The sequence below is a fragment of the Biomphalaria glabrata genome, chromosome 11 (genome assembly GCF_947242115.1).
Source record: "Biomphalaria glabrata chromosome 11, xgBioGlab47.1, whole genome shotgun sequence".
Classification (NCBI taxonomy): Eukaryota; Metazoa; Mollusca; class Gastropoda; family Planorbidae; genus Biomphalaria; species Biomphalaria glabrata.
In genome coordinates, this window is record NC_074721.1 from 3,772,568 (window position 1) to 3,793,481 (window position 20,914).

A 20,914-nucleotide genomic window follows, 5' to 3' on the forward strand; every position below is an offset into this window, starting at 1 on the left:
ATGTTAAAATTAGTTTTTTTTTTTTTACCTAAAGGCAGCACGGAAAACCAACTCATAGATACCCCCTCCCCCCCCCCCACTGGTCCACAAATGAGATTGGACCAAAAAGCGCTCTATAAGCATGAAAGTAGCGCTATATAAAAGCTATAATATTAATAATATTAATATAATTTTAATAATTTTTTTTTTATAATTATGAATAAGTTTATTTTCTTTTTCATTGCTTCCTTAAATAAAAAATTCTCGGACCTCACTGTGGGAGCCTACATCGCTCCTCTAGGCCCCAAGCTTCTAAGGGGCTCAAACATACATTTTGTCATGTAGGGGTCGCACACAGAAATGTCTGAGAAACACTGCCTTACTCTGCTTTATTTCAAATAATTGTATAAGTAACATGTACTTTACATTTGTCACAACACAAGATGTCACGATGTGTTGTGATGCCGGGGATTTTACTTGAATTAAAATAGTTGAATAAATGACGATCTAGGATGCACAATAAAAGATTCTTTGTTAAAACACAACTCTGGAACTTTATTTAAATATAAAACGTAAGTACAGCTTATGTACAAGTTACAGATCAACAAGCATAAATAATGTTACAAAGGCTTTTTAAATCAGAGTCCTTAGAAAACGTGACTGTCTACTAGGACATTCTTTCATCGACTGGCGTTCTTTCTACTCTCGTCAATTCTCTGGCGCTAACTCTTTTAAAAAAATGTCTTTATTTATTTTCAAATCAACCAATAGATTTGCAACATTGTAATTACGTCTCGGGTAAAACCTGAGGTGCTGTCAAGGGTCTAGATTTGTGGGGTAATTCCTGAGGCTCAGTCAAGGGTTTATATTTCTATTTACACACAAGCTTTTAAATGTGAAATATACAAATAAATCTATAATGGCATCTGTGACAACATTATTTATTTTTGTATTCAAGAAAAAATATTCAGCGCTGAGTTGCTTTAGTTTATTTTGTCCTGGTGGTGTGTTGGATAAATGTGTACGCTCTTCCGAATCCGCGTATGTCAGATGATTGTGGAGACCATGCACATCTCTCAAAACTACATTCATGATAATTATTATAAAAATTAAGAACTTTTAAAAAAAGATTCACCATCAATGGCTTTTATAGTTCGAGGAATTTATTCTGCATTTTATGGTCTTTATAACCTCCTGTTGAAAAATATGAAAATTTTCTGGGGTTTCACATATGACTCAGACGACTGGGGAAGGACTTTGTAACATCGTATGAGAAAAAAAAATCAAAGTTAAAATTGGAAATTAAACATCTTAGAGGGCAGGGGGGCATACGACAACGGTGCAAATATGAAAGGAATGGTCTACAAATATGGATTCAAATCAAAGGGCGCTTTTGGTAGAGTGTCCAGCCGGTGCCTTCGACATACACGATTACGGAGGTCACGGTCCAGCTCAGTGTAAGGAATTATTTTTCTAGAAAAAAAAGATTTGCGGCGTTTTAAATTTTCGCACGCAGGCGGCCACAACCCGCCCTGCACAGGATACTAAGATATAGCCTATTTATGTTATTTTTAATTTCATTCTCAGTGTTGTATATATCAAGAGATCTCATCGACGGATTGCGCATGAAATTGCGTACACAAGTTCCTTTTACCTCTTGGGTGCTTGCCGTGACACGGTTTTGAAACATAGTCATGCGCATATTGAGTTGGTTCTTTTTTGTGCATCATAATAGTGTATGCGCTGTATCCAAAGACGTGCTCTGTAAATATCATTGCTTCTTATGTTTTGGCTTGAGTGGCTGGTTATTTTTAATTTTTTTTTTGGGGGGGGGGGGCCTTAGGCCTCTTTTCTTCGCCTCTTTTTTGGGCTTTATGTGCCTCTTATATGGTCCATCTTGCCTCTTATGTGGGCTTTCTTTTTTTTTTATATTGGTTTTTATTTGTAAGTTGTAAATGCATGTTGAACATTCCTATTGAAATTAAAACATTGACGCGCAGAATTTTTATAATTTATATCCATTCAACATAAAACAAGTTTTGTAAAATTATTGACTGACTTCAGAGGTTTTAATTATATGACTGTATAGAATCTGGCCCTTGTTGTTTAGAGAGAGAGTGGTCCTTGAGGAACTGCAGGCACGACATGGCCTAAATTGTGCCGATGTGCCTCAAATCAACAAATCAAATCAAATCAATCAGAGGTTTTGCATATTCCATTAGAAATGAAGATTATTGCGTCATAGACTTCTGACAAAAAGTATACCACAGGTTATTGTGAAACTTATAATAGGACAAAATTCGCAAACAAAACCATCAAACTTTTTTTTTAATCATATGATTTCCCTTATGCTAGCCTTTTTTTCGAAAGTAAAGTTCCCGTTTCAGACCTTGCGATCTATAGGGCCGATGATGTTAAGGTCATATGTTTCTTTGACAAACGTCTAACGAGCAGGGTGTCGTGTGGCCAGGACAACGACCAGCCGCCTTTACTTTACCTTACTAAAGTCAGGATACCAATTAGAGCTGGGTGGACTCAGGTTTGCTCTAAAAATCCCGAAATTCAAATTCTCAGTCTCAACCGATATTCGAACCCATGACCCCAGGGTCGGAAGCCAAGCTCTTCACCACTCAGCCTCAGCGCCCCCTTACTTAATGTAATAATTCTGCTCATTATTATTCATGGCTACAATAGTCACGTCCCGTACGGCAGTTACAAGAAGCAAAAAGCAAAAACAAAAAGTTCCCGTTTCAGACCTTGTGGTCTATAGGGCAGATGATGGTAAGGTCATCTGTTTCTGTGGCCTACGGTTAACGAGGGTGTTATTTGGCCAGCACAACGACCAACCGCCTTTACTTTCCCCAACTAACGTCATGTACCCGTTAGATGGACTCAGGGGCGCCCAAAGATTTCGAAATTAAAAATCTCAGTCTTCACCAGGGTTCGAACCCACGACCCCCTGTTCGGAAGCTAAGCAGAAGGTAATCATTTTTCACCTTGTCAAATATTCTTCAAAACGCAAAATGTTCGTCTCAATAGAACATGTTTTGGAGGTTACTTCAGAAATGAAGATAATTACTTCCTAATCATGTTTTACAGACCTGTGACGTGGCAACGAGCTATTGATCTAAACTGACCACAGGTTGTAACGTTGCACGCCAGTAATAAGGACTTCTATAACGACTGGTCTCGGTCAAGTCTCTCTTTATATTTAGAATTTAATGACTGATTTTTTGCTTTGATTTTGTTTATTTTAGTTGAGATTTTAATACTAAACAATCACTTGCCCCAGCACAACCAAGGGTTTTTGAGTTTAAAACCCCCTATATATATACAGGGCTTTTTTTTTTTTGTGATGGTACGTACAGGTAACTTTTTGAATGTTGGGAAAAAAGGTATTACTTTTCTTGTATTTTAAAGTATATTATTAATTTATTAGTAGTTAAAAGTTAGGCAATCAATCACTAAGTACCGGCACCTAAACTCGGAGTACCGGCACCTATTCACTGAGTACGGCACATTTTTTTACAAAAACAAATCACTGTAAATATATATATATATATATATATATAAGTATATATATATAAATATATATATATATAAGTGTGCGTGTGTATGTATGCGCGTTACTTTTTGTTGTTTTTTTTCCAGAGAAAGGATTCGACCGATGTTTCAACCGACATTTCGTGAAAGCAACAGACGAGAATCGAAAGTGAGATTCAGAATAATAGGTAAAACACACACACACTCATACACACAAACATGAGGGGGGGGGGGAAAGGAGGAGGAGTTAAAAAAAAAAACAACACAACTCGAATTAATGAAGGTGAATGAAGTGTCAGGCTCTCCACACGACAGACTCAGATGAGAACGATACGAGTGTGAGGGCGACCAACAAAACAAGATGGCAGTGCAAGCATGGTTTTAAAGAGCTGTAGCGTAATAGACATGATCTCCTGGACCACCCGCACTTTCTCGCACTCCCCCCCCACACACACACAAACACACCTCGCCCCTTTCCCGCATCACGTTGTTGACTTAATAGTCTCCCTTTTCTTCGGCTTCACACTCTGTCCGCTTGTCTCCCCTTTTGGTGTCGTCATCATGCCTCGAAGTGATAATGAAAGAACCAAACCTGAAGATCTCTTAAATCTATCAGAGCTCATTCAATGTCTCGTGTTCAGAGCTTTTTTGGACCCCAGGCCCAGACCGAATATTAGATCTTCTTTCTGTTTTAAGATAGCAAACCATAACATCTATCTATAATATAAAGCAGAAAGTAAGGCGTATGTATGTTATGTAAGGATGTATGTATGTATATATAAGTGTATGTCCCTAATAGAAATCAAAACCGTTTAACTAATCTTGATAAAAATTTGGCATAAATGTTCCTTGGGTACTAACTGGAACCGTAACTTATGTATAGTGGCCCTAAAACAAACTTAAGACCTTAAAAAAAAAGTTGCCCAACTCTATGAAAGTATTACTATTTCATGGACCTTTGTTACAAATGAAATGAGGTTGCTTGTACCCCATGTTGTATATTAATGGGGATTGATTCTAAAAGAGCACCCCACTCAATTTAACAAAATTTTGATCAATATACTTACCTATTAGCGGGTATAGCTAAAAATATTCAATTAGAATTATAGATAGATTTACTCTTACAAGCAACCTCATTTCCTTTGTAACAACCTTTTAGACATATAAGCCAATGCAATGTTAAATATATTTTAATGTCAGAAGGAAGCGTCTGACAGCCTAAGTTGCTGTGTCTGGCACCCGTTGACTCCTTAACAGCGTTGGTAAATCTTGTTTTACAATGTTATCAATTTATAGAATAATGTGCGAAAATTTCAAGAATAATCAAATTCGTAGCTTGTTTGTTTGTTTGGTAACTGTCTGGCGTTCAGTCAAAGACGACCTGTAATGAAGATTATTATGTATTTACCTAAACCTTGACTGTCTGACTGGCCGTGTCAAATGTGCTCTGAAGTATCGTCACGTTGGTCCCTGTTCACCGCCATCTTTCTCCTCCATGCGGGAGGATCGGGCTTTGATGTGAACATCTTTAATTATGAAGGAACATCCGAAACTTGGGGGAAAAAAACGAATCCCCAAGCAAGAGATGATGATTGGAAAGGTTAGAACTCAGACCCATCAAGACGATAGTCCGAAACACATACCACACGAGGTGGATGGCAAGCTGACCCTTTGCACATCTGACTGAACGCATAATATTTGTAGTTATTTAATATTTATCCAAAAGAAACCATCAGTGCGCTGTAGACTAACCAGAGTTGGAATTGTTATAGATGTATGAAAATACTATAGTGTCGATATTGTAACAATTTATTTGATTGAAAGGGGTGTGGGGACTTTTTGGTAAAGCGCTTGACTTCCTAACCGAGTGGTGTAAGGTTTGGGATTCTTGTGAAGACTGACGTTTTGAATCTCGGGATTTAAGAACGTACCTGAGTCCTCCTAATAGGTACTTGACATTGTGTGGTCGTTGTTCAAGTCCAATGACACCCATTAACCGTGGGCTACAGAAACAGGTGATTTTTACATCGTTTGCCCCATAGATCTTATCTTATCTTATACAATACAGACGTTACTTTAAAAGGAAGTTGCGTTCGTCCTACGCGTCACGCAGTTAGTCATGCATATTAACCAATGACCTAAATTCTGCTAAGTCACTGTTTTTTGAAGCTATTACATCAGCTCTTAATTAAAGAGCTAAGACAAGAGCTTCGGGACCGAGGTTTAAAACCCGTAGGTAGCAGGGAAACGCTCACGGCTCGTCTGCGGCAAGCTCTGATCGATGAAGAAGAAGATCCGGAGACCTATCAATTTGAAATTGAACCTGGGATAATGTTTGTTGTTTGGTGTAATGCACAAATTGTAAGACAAATTTCCATACGGACAATAAAGATTATTATTATTATTATTATTGTTATAATTATTACTTTCATGCTTATAGCATGTTCAGAGCGCTTTGGTCTAACGTTGTGTGAATTCATTCTCGTGGAGAGTTACACAAAGAACGACCACTTATACAATAGATCACATTCTCTTAAACAGTAGAGAGAAATAAAAGCTATTATATTTAAATACAGGAAGTGAACAGAGTCCTGTTTAACAGTCAATAGACTTAAGGCTGCCCGCACCAAGATAATGCCGAGATGAATTCTCGGTTTTACGCCCGGGTTAAATCCTTTAAAGTGTAAAGTCTCCTTGGCGTAATAGAGTTTCAGATTCTCACTCCAGGTTCATTCCTACTCCGCACAGCTTCCTAGACAAAAAGAACGGGCTACAAATAACTCCGAGGATACTGATAATGTGTTACTTTTATTGATGTGCTATTTAAACTGTTGGAATGTACTTCCGGTACGGTAACAATGTCCAGCATATGGTCCGAACATAAAGTCACAGGACTCCCGAAAGTTACTAAGAAATTATTTTTGAAGTATCCTACTTTGTCCAAAGAGAACTCTTTTTAAGCAGAGAACTACATTAAAACTTGGAATGGTCAGATTTCCAACGATGCATTGAAGAACAAACTACAACCATATACTTTTTAAAAACAAAGCTTATTTAAGGAAAATAACCGCTAATCCTTTCGATTTTAGCTCCCTTTCTGCTATGTAAAACAAAAACTAATTAATTATTTATGATTAACTAAATGATTAACTAAATGGTTAATTTTTGGATTGATTCGTGTATTGTTATGGACTATGAATAATTATGTAAACTTTTAACTTGATCCGAGACTGGGAAGTGGAAGAAAAAAACGTGTCAAAACGTAATAAGGGGGATAAATCCATATATATATCCACATGATCCACATCTCTCCTTCAGTATCATTATTTTCCCTTATTTCAATATCAAACAAAATAATCACCAACAATTAATGAACTTTTTTTTAAAAATGTCTTTGATTGATTTATATCTTTTCGGGTTCAATAAATAATTGTGCGAAGTCTTAACTTGATGGGAAAGGGGAAATGGGAGAAAAAAACATGTTGAAACTTTTTACCATACAGACAGACAGACAGACGGACAGCGTGAGTTGATATATTTTTAAAAATCCAAACTTAACAAATAGTTTTACCAATTTAAAATACTAATAATTCGGTATTCGCCTGTAATTAATGACAGTGGAGGAGGAAATTATAATTAAAATTAAATTATGAGAGGGAAAGAAAAAAGGAGTGTGTGTTTTTGTAAACGTTGAAGGATTATATCCAAAAAAAAAGGAGAACAATTGATTGACAGGTGAGTTAGCCTCGTTTTAGCTGTAAAAGAGGCAAATCTGATAATTAGTACAACACATTGATCGATTTATTAAAGCATATATGGGCGTGTTTAACTGACATCATTGAGACTGACTAAATGAAAAAAATGTAAAGTACCCCTTTCAGACATCTATTTCTATGGCCAACGGCCAACGAAGGTGTTAATGTGGCCAGCACAACGACCAACAGACTTTAATTTCCCCATCTAGTGTCAGGTAGTGTTGGTTAGACTCATCCTAAAAATTCAGAAATACCAATTCCTAGCGCTCATCAAGATTCAAACTCGGGACTTCTTGGTTCGAAAGCCAAGCGCTTTTCCACTCATGCACCACGCCCCCCCCCCCAGAAGATGACGATTTAATGTTTATTCTGACCTCTATTTCGGAGCCTCCGCCCCTGTCCAAACAGTTTAGAATCCTTTGTTTCATCGCATTGTGTGAGTGGGGCGCCCCAAATCCAACCTTTTTTTTTCTTTCCTTCTTTCCAAGCTTACTTCAAGGCGATTCTAAAATAGACACCCTTTGAAAAGCAATTTTACCGTCGGGATCCAAGGGAGTTAACTTTAGGATACTTAGGTGCCGGGAATCTAGTTCACTCCCTTAGTTTGGCCATTTAGTTAATCTTGTCCTGTCTATTGTAAAGGCGGGAGGTCATCATCAAAATTGGGTGTATTAGCTTTAAGGTCAGAACAAAAAAAAAAGTGGCCGTCAATTGTCCTCTACTATTTTGTATCCACAGATGTAACAAAACATCAGAGGATTTGTATGGTATACCCCTGGATACTACCCCTGCGCGAGATACAGTACGACTGAGTTACGTCCCTCTATGGGACAAACGAGGGCGTTAACTGGACTCTATTAGGACTCATTCCGTAAAGATACTTTCAATGGTTGATAGGTGACCAGATCAAACGACAACTGGAATTTGACTAGCGGTGTCATTATTAGATTACAGGTCATGTTAAATCGGTTCAACGCGAGAAAATTTGGTCAATAGAAGAACTATTTACTATCGGAGGATATAGGAGGTCCATTCAGTCCTCCCCTTTCCCACTTATTAAAACTGAACTTCTGTAATCTTTTAAAAGGCCTATAGTTCGCTGAATGCATGTTATACATCTTATAATATGTAATTTCATAGATTGCTCTCCCACTCTATCTAATATAGTAAAAAAAAAGTTACATAGTAACTTAAAGTCACAAAGTAACTTAAAGTTCCTCTTTCAGACCTTTGGTCTATAGGGCAGATGATGTAAAGGTCATCTGTTTCTATGGCCTACGGTTAACGAGGGTGCCATGTGGCCAGCACAACGACCAACCGCCTTTACTTTTCCCCAACAAATTTAAGGCATCCATTAGAGCTAGGTGGACTCAGAAGCGCCCAAAGATCCCGAAGTTAAAAATCCCAGTCTTCACCGGGACCTTCGATTCGGAAGCCAAGCGCCTTACCGCTCAGCCACTGCGCTTCCGTCTAACATACTACACCGTTGTTAAAACAAACAGCCAGACACCAAGCTTAATATTATAACAGCCACTTCATACACAACATCGATAATAATTAAACAACGAGTGTTCCAGAAGCTGAAAATTGGGACCAGTAAAATTTTCCACTGTAGAGCGTCACCAGAAAATCCAACATTTTGTTCACTTTGTTATATACGTACGTGCTTCATTTAAACGACATTCTGACACACTTTAAAGCCCGTGAATTATTGTATCTGTTACAATGAAATGAAACGGCCCGCTCTCATAATATTCAAGAGAAAAACAAATGTCTCCATAAGTTTCATAATGGAGGTACTGCCTTTTATGAAAGCATTTCTAATATTTTTCTTGTTTGCATCTTTTATCATAAGGAAATCTATGTACGGTATTGGACACTGCAAGCAGTTCATTTCAAACTATCAATTTCCGAATGCCCCCCCTTCCCGTTCCCCATATTTTATTTATTTTGGCTCTGTGTCCTCCCTATAAATATGAAATATCTATTGGGTTTCATTAATTGTAATCCGTTTTTTTTAACTCTTTTGTACCTAGAGAAACGACAGGGCCACAGTGTATAGTAGTGTTATCTACACACGCACGGTATTATTCCTTGCTCTCTCTCTCTCTCTCTCTCTCTCTCTCTCTCTCTCTCTTTCTCTTTCTCTCTCTCTCTAACTGTCTCTAAAAGGAATCGGATATGATGTAAGGCACATTAAAAATAAGCTGACTTAGAGAAAAAGAAAGACAACTTGCCTTAAAAAATACAAGATTTGTAAAAGGAAGACAACTTGCCTTAAAAATACAAGATTTGTAAAAGGAAGACAACTTGCCTTAAAAATACAAGATTTGTAAAAGGAAGACAACTTGCCTTAAAAATACAAGATTTGTAAAAGGAAGACAACTTGCCTTAAAAATACAAGATTTGTAAAAGGAAGACAACTTGCCTTAAAAATACAAGATTTGTAAAAGAAAGACAACTTGCCTTAAAAATACAAGATTTGTAAAAGGAAGACAACTTGCCTTAAAAATACAAGATTTGTAAAAGAAAGACAACTTGCCTTAAAAATACAAGATTTGTAAAAGAAAGACAACTTGCCTTAAAAATACAAGATTTGTAAAAGAAAGACAACTTGCCTTAAAAATACAAGATTTGTAAAAGAAAGACAACTTGCCTTAAAAATACAAGATTTGTAAAAGAAAGACAACTTGCCTTAAAAATACAAGATTTGTAAAAGAAAGACAACTTGCCTTAAAAATACAAGATTTGTAAAAGAAAGACAACTTGCCTTAAAAATACAAGATTTGTAAAAGAAAGACAACTTGCCTTAAAAATACAAGATTTGTATTATTTCTATTTATGTTTTTGACGAAATAGCGAAAATAAAATAAAAAGCTTGCGATTTTTCGAAAATAATGGCGTTTAGGCTGTGAATCTATCAAAACCATATCTAAGCAAGCACTTAAGAGATAAATGGGACATTTATACTATATTTCACGCGAATCCATTTGATAGATTTAGAAGTCTCTCGGCAAGTAATACTACAGTGGTTGGTTTATCATACTTAGGTATTGTATATACGTATTTCTATACCTCGATCATTTTTGGTTCATCCTGTTTAGTTATGTTTTCTGTATTTACTTATTTTATTTTCTAGTTTGTTTGTTGTTTGTTTGTTGTTGTTATTGTTGTTGTTGTTGTGGTTGTTGTTGTTGTGGTGGTGTTGTGGTTGTTGTCGTGGTTGTTGTTGTTGTGGTGGTGGTGGTGGTGGTGGTGTGGTTGTTGTTGTTGTTGTGGTTGTGGTTGTTGTGGTAGTGGTGGTGGTGGTGTTGTGGTTGTTGTTGTTGTTGTGGTTGTTGTTGTTGTCGCCGCTGTTGTGGTTGTTGTTGTTGTTTTCGCCGCTGTTGTTGTGGTTGTTGTTGTTGTTGTTGTTGTGGTTGTTGTTGTGGTGGTTGCTGTGGTTGTTGTTGTTTTTGTTGTTGTTGTGGTGGCTGTTGTGGGGGTTGTTGTGGTTGTTGTTGTTGCTGTTGTGGTGGCTGTTGTGGTGGTTGTTGTGGTTGTTGTTGTGGTGGTTGCTGTGGTTGTTGTTGTTTTGTTGTTGTTGTGGTGGCTGTTGTGGTGGTTGTTGTGGTTGTTGTTGTGGTGGTTGCTGTGGTTGTTGTTGTTTTTTTTGTTGTTGTGGTGGCTGTTGTGGTGGTTGTTGTGGTTTTTGTTTCTGTTATTGTTGTTGTGGTTGTTGTGGTTGTTGTTGTGGTTGTTGTTGTTGTGGTGGTGATGGTGTTGTGGCTGTTCTTGTGGTTGTGGTTGTTGTGGTGGTGTTGGTGGTGGTGGTGGTTGTTGTTGTTGTTGATGTGGTGGTGGTGGGTGTGGTGGTGGTTGTTGTTGTTGTTGTCCGTCAGCAGTCTGGATCAATGTATAGAGTAAAGTCTACACTTGTCCAGGAAGTCTAATTTACACACTATCTAGAAGATTACAGCAACATGTTTGCAAACAGACAAATCAGAAAAAGATAAACATCTATATCTCCACAGTGTTTCCTAGCAGGTCTTACAGAGATCATCTAATGAAAGCCTCGCAAGTCAGTATTTACTTGTATCCAAGTGTTTTTATAAGAAATCTAGAAATCCATCACGCAATCCGCCCCCAAAGCATTGATCCTAAAGGGAATGATTGGTAGTTAGCGACTAGAAAGCAGCGCATTCCGCGGAAACTTGAGTCGTACAATGGGATTACAGAGACATTATTGCCCCGTGTAGATGGTGTTAATTTAGAGGGATCGTTTCACTTGGGTGTTGGGGAGACAAAGGAAAGACGGAAATGAGATTACCCTCTCCCTAAAATAACACCACCTCGTTTCAACGCCCCTGGATAAAGGTTAGTCTGTTAACTCCGCGTTAATTAGCATTCATGTGTGTCTGGGTGGTTTTATAATGAAAGTGTTCGACAACAATGGGCGCCAGTAGAACGCCCTCTGTACAGTCGACTTTTAATAACATAATACTAGCGAAATTCTTGCGACCTACTTGCTAAATCCTTTAGTACTTAAAGTGACGTTGTCAGCTAACTTTTTTAAAAACAATGCGTCGGCGAACTGCAATCAAAGGATAGTGTTGTCTGTGCCACATGCAGGGGCGGAACGAGGATTAAAAAAAAAAGCAAGTGGGTCTATATCAGTAGAGTAGCAAGGTACCCCGTGGTCCAAATTCAAGAATCTGACAGTGGTCTCCCCCATCCCATTCCTTTAGTTCGAGTTTAACAAAAACAAATTTAAAAAATCGAGCGCTAGAGTATGTAGTCCTATCAGCACATGCATATTTACATAAAGATATTCAACTGGGTATTAACTCTTAATTCAGTAAGTATAAGTAATTAGTAATACAAAGTCAGCTATATCTCCATTCTTACAGTGAAGACCAGGTACATGTTCTTCCTTTCAAGGGCCGCAATTAATTAGGTTTTCCTCCAATGAGTTTTACCCTTGGCTGTGCCAGAGAATGAATATTAATTTGTTTTAATACAACAAACAATAATAATAATAATAATAATAATGAAAAAAAAATTAACAATATTGACATCTCCGTACTACTGTCTCATAATTTAAGGAAAAAAAAGTGAAATAGAAAATCAATAAGAATATGTGGACCTAGGCTTAGAGATTTAGCGTTTATGGAAGTTATCCACTATAATAATGTACTCTATTGCTATGTCAGTCGAGGGGATAATAACAACTGGCTTCATAGATACCTTCGAGGCCCTCAACATTCTTAGGAACATCCTCGTTGCATGTCGGAGGGCGGTACTGCTGCAGACCTTCCACATCACCAGAAAATTCCTCAGTGGAAACTGTTAAAGGGAGACTACGATGAATTTTGTTTCTCTCTAACGAAACTCGACCCTGGCAGCGCCAGAGAATGACTACTCGTTCATTTTGTAACAAAATAATAATAATAATAATAGTAATAGTAATAATAATTTACAACAATGAATTCTAAAAATTGGTTTGGTCTACTTAGGCTTATCAATTATCTTATTTGAAAATAAAAGTATTCCGCAAACTACCTCTCTGCAAACAAAGAATATAAACATTTAAAAAATATATTGTTTGAAATGAAAATCATCGAAAGTTTACCATATAAACATAATAAATAATTTTAAAAAAAAATGTTTGGTTGATTTCGGGCATAGTCAGCTGTTATAACTTATGCATTTTCTGATTCAGCCAGCGAGGAAGGTCTATTTCAGCGAATTTTTTAATGCTATGCTCATTATATGGCCATGTAGCTCTAACACTAGACCTAAAGTTCTGATTTAGAACTTTTAAGGTCTAGTCTATTTCTAGATCTAGAATCTAGATGTAAACTTTACTAGATTTTACGTAAAAATATAAGCGACGCTTTTTTATAAACTTCCATAAAATTGAAGCAACTTTAAATGTACTCAGTTATATGGGAATACGACAGGCTGGCTCTAGACCTAGATATAAGTATCCAGCCAAATTTAAATTTATTTTTTAACTTTAAAAAATTATAACAGTCTAACTAGAGTGTGGCCAACGAGCTAGTCATTCTTTTCTCAGCGATATACATCAACTGTAAAATTTCTAGGAAAATCATTCTTTCTCTCTCACGGAATACCAATGGCGCACATATTACTAATATCAGGAAGTAGGGCGCAAAGTGATGGCAGTATGTCTGTAAGACTGTTATTGATTGGGAAAGATCATAATCATTGATCGAACACTCTTGACTTATATTGACTTATCAGTTGACCCAATCAGCTCAAATGCCATATGTCATAAATACACCTGTCATAGTAAACACAGATATTAAGAAGGAGAAGGGGGGGACTAGGGCGCATCAAACATACAGGCAACATTTTATTTGTGTATCCCGTTCATTAAGCGGTAGATGTGGGCATTAGGCGGATCGCTCAGGCCATCACACTCCATCAGAGATAAAGATCTGGTCCCGTCATTTATCATCGCGTGACAGGTAGACCGGCGCGAGCATGTAACCACGTGACGTCTGACGACAATCCCGCTAAACAGGCCCGCATCCACTTCTCTCCTTGATGCCCACACCTAATCCGCCCCACCCCACCCATCTAAAGTATAGATCCTTTATTGATGCTGTGTTTGATCTATTTTGAAACGAACAGAACAAATTGACAAGTTTTAACATGTATTTTTAAAACCAAAAACTTATATTGATAAACAAAAAAAAAAATTTTGATCTTTAATTATGAGGAAGGAATCATTCTTAGTTTCAAACATTTATTTTACACTACACACACAGCACAGAGCAAAGATTATATCCGTGTTGTTTTTTTTCTCGACCATATGTCTGTTGTTGTTTTTTTTCTCGACCATATGGTTGTTGTTGTTCTTTTTCGACCATATGTCAGGGTGTTTTTTTTTTCGACCATATGTCTGTTGTTGTTTTTTCTCGACCATATGTCTGGGTTTTTTATCTAGACCATATGTCTGTTGTTGTTTTTTTCGACCATATGTCTGGGATTTTTATCTAGACCATATGTCTGTTGTTGTTTTTTTCGACCATATGTCTGGGATTTTTATCTAGACCATATGTCTTTTGTTGTTTTTTTTTCGACCATATGTCTGTTGTTGTTTTTTTCGACCATATGTCTGTTGTTGTTTTTTCTCGACCATATGTCTGGGTTTTTTATCTAGACCATATGTCTGTTGTTGTTTTTTCTCGACCATATGTCTGGGTTTTTTATCTAGACCATATGTCTGTTGTTGTTTTTTCGACCATATGTCTTTTTTTTTTCTCGACCATATGTATGTTGTTATTTTTATTTTAGATTTTCTAGCATTTCACCCTCCTCAACTTGAAAAAACATAAATTGTAATTATTCTTGTATGTTAGACTTAATACAACGAATATTCACATTTAATTAGAGTATCACCTTTAGTGAGATCATTAAATTTAGAGACACTTCCTGACATAACTCGTAAATGTAAAGCAGCAATAATTCACAAAACATTGAACCATAATTTACAAAAACAAAATCGAATGAAATACTCAGAAAGACACAAAGATAAAGACATATAATGGGTCCCGTATGCTAGGACAAATTAGTACAAATGCTCCTTCTTCCCTAGTGCTATTAGAGCGTGGAATGGGTTGCCTGAATCCATCAAGGAAAACCAGCGACTTTGCAGATTTTTAGTGACGGATTAACATGAATAACCAGATTGGTACATGTATATGTGTATGACATAATAATCTTCTCTTTTTAATAACGACTGTAATTTATCAGATAAAATTGTTGTTCAAGTCTGTGTGTGATCGAGTTACTACAACATAAGTTGTACAGCTGATGGAGGCCACACTAAGAAGTTAATTTAAAACACGAGCCTACAAGGCCTGTGTACACTGTTTTATGGTCTTTTGAGCTGGTCACTATACATGCATATAGACTTCTCAAGCACAGGTTGGAACAGTTCTCACTTGCCCATAGTGTGCATCTTCTGTGGGATACTGCTTCCAATCAGGAAGTTTTAAAATCGGTCGGCATGCAGAGCATCTATGCACAGTATCTATGTTCTATTGACATAGAAAAGACTACATTGACTCGGACATGCCACCCGCATTGAAGATGGAAATGCTCCCAACCCAAATGTATCCTTTATGCAGAGTTTACTAAGACCATATATCTGTTGTTTTTCTCGACCATATGTCTGGATTTGTTTAGAGACACTTCCTGGCATAACTCTAAAAAGTAAAGCAGCAATAATTCACAAAACACAGAACCATAATTTATAAAAACAAAACCTAATAAAATACCCAGAAAGACACAAAAATAAAGACATACTAAAGGACCAATTTGTTAAAGTGCTCCTTCTTCCTAGTGTTATTAGAGCGTGGAATGGATTTTTAAATCAGCCAGAAAAAAAAAAAAACGACTTTGCAGACGCATGGCACGCCCAGGACTTTGTACATTTAAATAAAGAGTCATCCCCCCTCTCTTTGAAAATGTACAGTTTTTCTTAGGGCACTCTTGTTCTTCGATATTTTTGGATTCGTTTGTACATCGTATTTAGGAGATCTGAATAACTTCAGCTGAAAATGTACACATTTTAAATAATAAGGCCTTAATCTCCATGAGGTGCATGAGAAATGTCAAGCCAAAGTATGGAAAATTGATATGATAAGATTTGTGATAAGCCAAAAGCACGTGACTTTCTTGGTCTGTCGAAAGGGACTTAGGCAAGACTAGGTCAGTCTAGGACTAGCATTAAGAACATAGGACATGCCTTCCTACCCACAGCGGTTAAAAAATTAGAATTTTAGAAGATGTTTAATGTTACCACAATCCACATTAGCAACAAGGGCTGCGGACATTATAGTCTGCGATCTCTGTGACGTCATGCCCAGTTTAACTCGTCACATCATGAACGCATTCGCACCGTGCTGTACCATTTTTTAACCAAAGGATGTGCGCACCAAACTGTGCAAACTAGAGACCAAACTCATGCATTAAAATTTAAACATCCTTTTCAAACTTTTTTTTTTGAAGTAATGAATTTTTTTTCCCAGTATAATCTTTACACAAGAAACAAAACAAAACAAAACCCACTCCAATATATTTTAATTAAGAATTGTAAATACTATCGCTTCTAGTGTTAATTATGTGCTTTGTTTTTTTGTGTTTCAAGTCTGTTCGTACAGGTGTGTTGGTGATTATGTGTGTGTGTGTGGTTGTTCGCTACAAGTGTGGCCATGTTCAGCTCCCCCCCCCCCCCCCCCACAGCTGTCACCTCGGCCTGGGAGAAGCGCGTCCCGGATAATTCATTTAATTGATGGTCTCATTGTCCCGATAACTGAAGACTTATAGATTCCTGTGTGATTTTCATTGCCCTCTGGGCGGGCAACACACTTGCCCATGCTCCCTTTTTTTTTTTAATGTTTCTCTTTAAGTGAATCTAACTTTTTTTTTTCCTCCCTCTCTCTCTCCCCCTCTCTCTCTCTCTTGCAAATGTGTTTCGCAGTCACTGCTATGACGTGGAGCTGTCAGAAGCTGACCACTGGTCAAAGGGAACGAGGTTATTGATGTGTCGGAAAGCGTCAAAGCGATGTCAATAAGTTCCGGGCCGGACACCGCTAACGGCTCGCCGGTCACGGCTGGGCTCTCTGGTCAGTTAACCTGGACGTAATGCTCTTGAAAGAAAACAGTTTTTTAAAAGTTTGGTTATAAAATTAATCCAGAGGCGAAATTTAGGACTGGCGGAGGTGTAATCACACTGACTGAGCGACTGACTTCAATGGATTGATGACGTTCCGCTACGGAATTTTTTTTTAAAGGTTTTGATGATAAGGTGATTTAGAGGGACTTTAAAAATGTATGCGAATTCAATACTCTATATTATATACAATATGATATTCTCAAAAGAGTTAAATACAAGTAGAAATAATCCGTAGTAAGATCGCTGCATTATAATATATTAGATAATATATAGTATTGGATAATGTATTACACCTATTTCGTTCAGATTGATGGTTATAGTACACTAAGAGTCATTTTCACCATTATGTTACTTATTAATATCAAAAAGTTAGTAAAAAACATTTTCAGTCCTTGCAATGTATAGGGCAGATGATGAAAAGGGCCCCTGTTTCTGTAGCCCACTGTTAAGGAGGGTGCCGTCTTTACTTTTCTCCAGCTACTGTCAGGTACCCAGTAGAGCTGGATGGACTCAAAGGTGCCCTAAGGATCCCGAATTTTTTTTTTTTTTAATCCTATTTTTCACCAGTATTTCCATTCGGGAACTAAGAGATTATTAGTATTACTTTATTATATTGTAGTGACATGATATTTGATAGAGCCAGATGACACGTACTTTTGAGGCTTATTGATGTGATGTGGTTGATGCTACGATGGTTGATGCTACAATGGTTGATGTTACGATGGTTGATGCTACGATGGTTGATGCTACGATGCTACTTTGCAACAGACACAGAACTGAAACAAAGCAAAAAAAAAAATTAAACATAAACACACACACACCTTTTCCTTTGTGTGTGTGTGTGTGAGGCCAACAATTAGGAAGTGAGTGCGAGGCATTTAGGTACCTCTTCGTTTAAATATTGATCATCCAGATAAAGTGGAAACATCCCCCATAAAAAAATATAATGACCAGCGTTGTCCCAAACTGTATTTCACATGTAGTCTGTGTCCAGACACAATCACACTTTCCCAAACAATGACACATTCTGGAGATAAATGCGCCCTGAAACAGATGCACCCACAGTTTGGTCTGCCAGCGCTACTGGGTCCTGGCAACACGTTGCAACCAATCAAATCAATTCATTCCTCACCCATCACATTACTGTCCTGCAGTCTGCGCGTGACAAAGACTGGCCGCAGAAGTTGGTTGACTGAATCAGTGCTGTAGCCAAGCTGAACCCATTCAATGTGTCGCTCGTTAATTTTCTCACCCCTTATATAATTACAGAAGATCTTATTAGTGATGGGCAAAAGTGAACTAAAAAGTTAGTTTAACTAAAAAAAAATAATTAAGGCAAAATTGTAACTAGAAAAAATAGTTTAGTTATAATCGTAATTTATTATTTTTTTTAGTTACAAACTATACAGTTTAATTAAAATTTGTAAAACTTTTGAAACTCACATTCCTGCTTTCTGGTCATGTGACATCAACAACTTTGATTATCAAAAAAAATCATCAACTATTTCGTCATTCTGTATTTGAAGAGGGTAAAGTATAAGTTATGGGAATCAATATGTGCTATTGAAATTAGCAGTATTATAAAATGTTGTTAAACAATTTTGCCAAAAGCTTCTATGCAATATCATGAATGGGGTTGTTACGATCTAAAAGCATTAGGATAACCAACTTTAGAAAAAAAAACATCTTAATCCATATCTTCGCTGACCAAAAAGTAAATAGATTGTGTCCGACTGATTTTAACAACCAGGTCAGATAGACCTACACATGTAGGCCTTGTGTGGGCCTACCGTACGATTGTATTCACTGATACTACAAGACTACAAGATACTACAAGACTACAAGATACTACAAGACTACAAGATACTACAAGACTACAAGATACTACAAGACTACAAGATACTACAAGACTACAAGATACTACAAGACTACAAGATACTACAAGACTACAAGATACTACAAGACTACAAGATACTACAAGACTACAAGATACTACAAGACTACAAGATACTACAAGACTACAAGATACTACAAGACTACAAGATACTACAAGACTACAAGATACTACAAGACTACAAGATACTACAAGACTACAAGATACTACAAGACTACAAGATACTACAAGACTACAAGATACTACAAGACTACAAGATACTACAAGACTACAAGATACTACAAGACTACAAGATACTACAAGACTACAAGATACTACAAGACTACAAGATACTACAAGACTACAAGATACTACAAGACTACAAGATACTACAAGACTACAAGATACTACAAGACTACAAGATACTACAAGACTACAAGATACTACAAGACTACAAGATACTACAAGACTACAAGATACTACAAGACTACAAGATACTACAAGACTACAAGATACTACAAGACTACAAGATACTACAAGACTACAAGATACTACAAGACTACAAGATACTACAAGACTACAAGATACTACAAGACTACTCTGTGTTGTTGCTGTTTTTTTTTTTTTTTGCGCGTTATGCCGTAGTGTTAGCTTAATGTGGAGTGGTCAGACAAGTAAATAACACACTGGTCAAGCATGTTCGTAGAGCTACTTTACACTAAAAAAGTTACACACCCTCTCTGCCCAGAAAGTAAACAGACCGTGTGTCCGACTGATTTTAACAACCTGGTCAGAGAGATGTACACATGCGTACTGTAGTGTGAAGTCCATAATGACAAGACCACCCCATGTTTTTTTTTCCTTACGCGTTTAACGGTCATGCTATATAGTGTTGTATGTTGAGTGGTCAGACAAGAAATTAACACATTGGCATGATTAGTCAAGCATGTACTTTACATCAAAATAGTGACACAGGTCAAATGTTTCATAAAATTCCAAATCTTTTGTTTATATTTCTTTGATTGCTAGATCTAAATAAGTAATGCCATATCCAAGTTAATATAATATATTTTCAAAATGTACCAGGTAAAGGTTTTAATTCAAGTCATAAACACAAGCAAACATATTTATTTTGTTAATATTTGATATGTAAGTCATTGTGAGTTATGCGTCTTGTGTTGTGAACATGTCCTTCCTGTCTAAGATGGCGGCGTCCTATGTTGATGATTAAAAGTGTTCGGCCCAACTACGACAATTGTTGACTCAATTCTTCAGGACATACTTAACAATTTAGACATCTTTTTTTTTTTTTCAAATTGTATTGTGCTTAACGCTTATGCTAGAAACATCTTCTTTATTACTGATTTTTATAATGGATAAATATTTCTACAATGTTAAAAGAAGTATATCAAACGTAGGCATAGGGTCGGATGATTAAAGCTAGATCTAGATTACCCCCTCCCCCCCCCCCCAAAAAAAAAAAAAAAGTTATGAAAAAGTTTGTTATAGTTTAATTAATTTTCTTTGGTTTAGTTTAAGAATATTTTGAAATTCATAATAAACGTTTAGTTTAACTACTTTACTTTAGTTGAAACTTAGTTCTAGTTTAGCTTTTTAAATTTAGTTTAGTTCCCATCACTAGATCTTATTCATGCTGTTGTATACCGAATGTAAAACTAAAAAAAAAAAGAAAAAAAATGAGCCATAGGGACGTAAAAATAGGTACAGTCACTGCGAAATATTTAATAAAATACATGAAACAAAAAAGAAGTCTTTATGATGATTTGCTACTGTAAAACATTAAATTGCTTACAAAAAGAAAAAAAAACTATAAAGGTTCTCTAATTTATAGGAGATCCCCATCTTGGGGTCATGGGATGCTTATCTCGAATCCCGGTGACGAATGGGATCTTGGTTCGGTTTTTTTTTTTAGGATGGCCCTGACTCCACCCTGAATATACGTAGATGAAGTAAGGGCGGTTGGTCATTGTGCTGACCACATAACACCCTCGTTTACCGTCGGCCAAAGTGACAGGTGAGCTTCAATTCATTTGCCACCATAGATCGTACCAT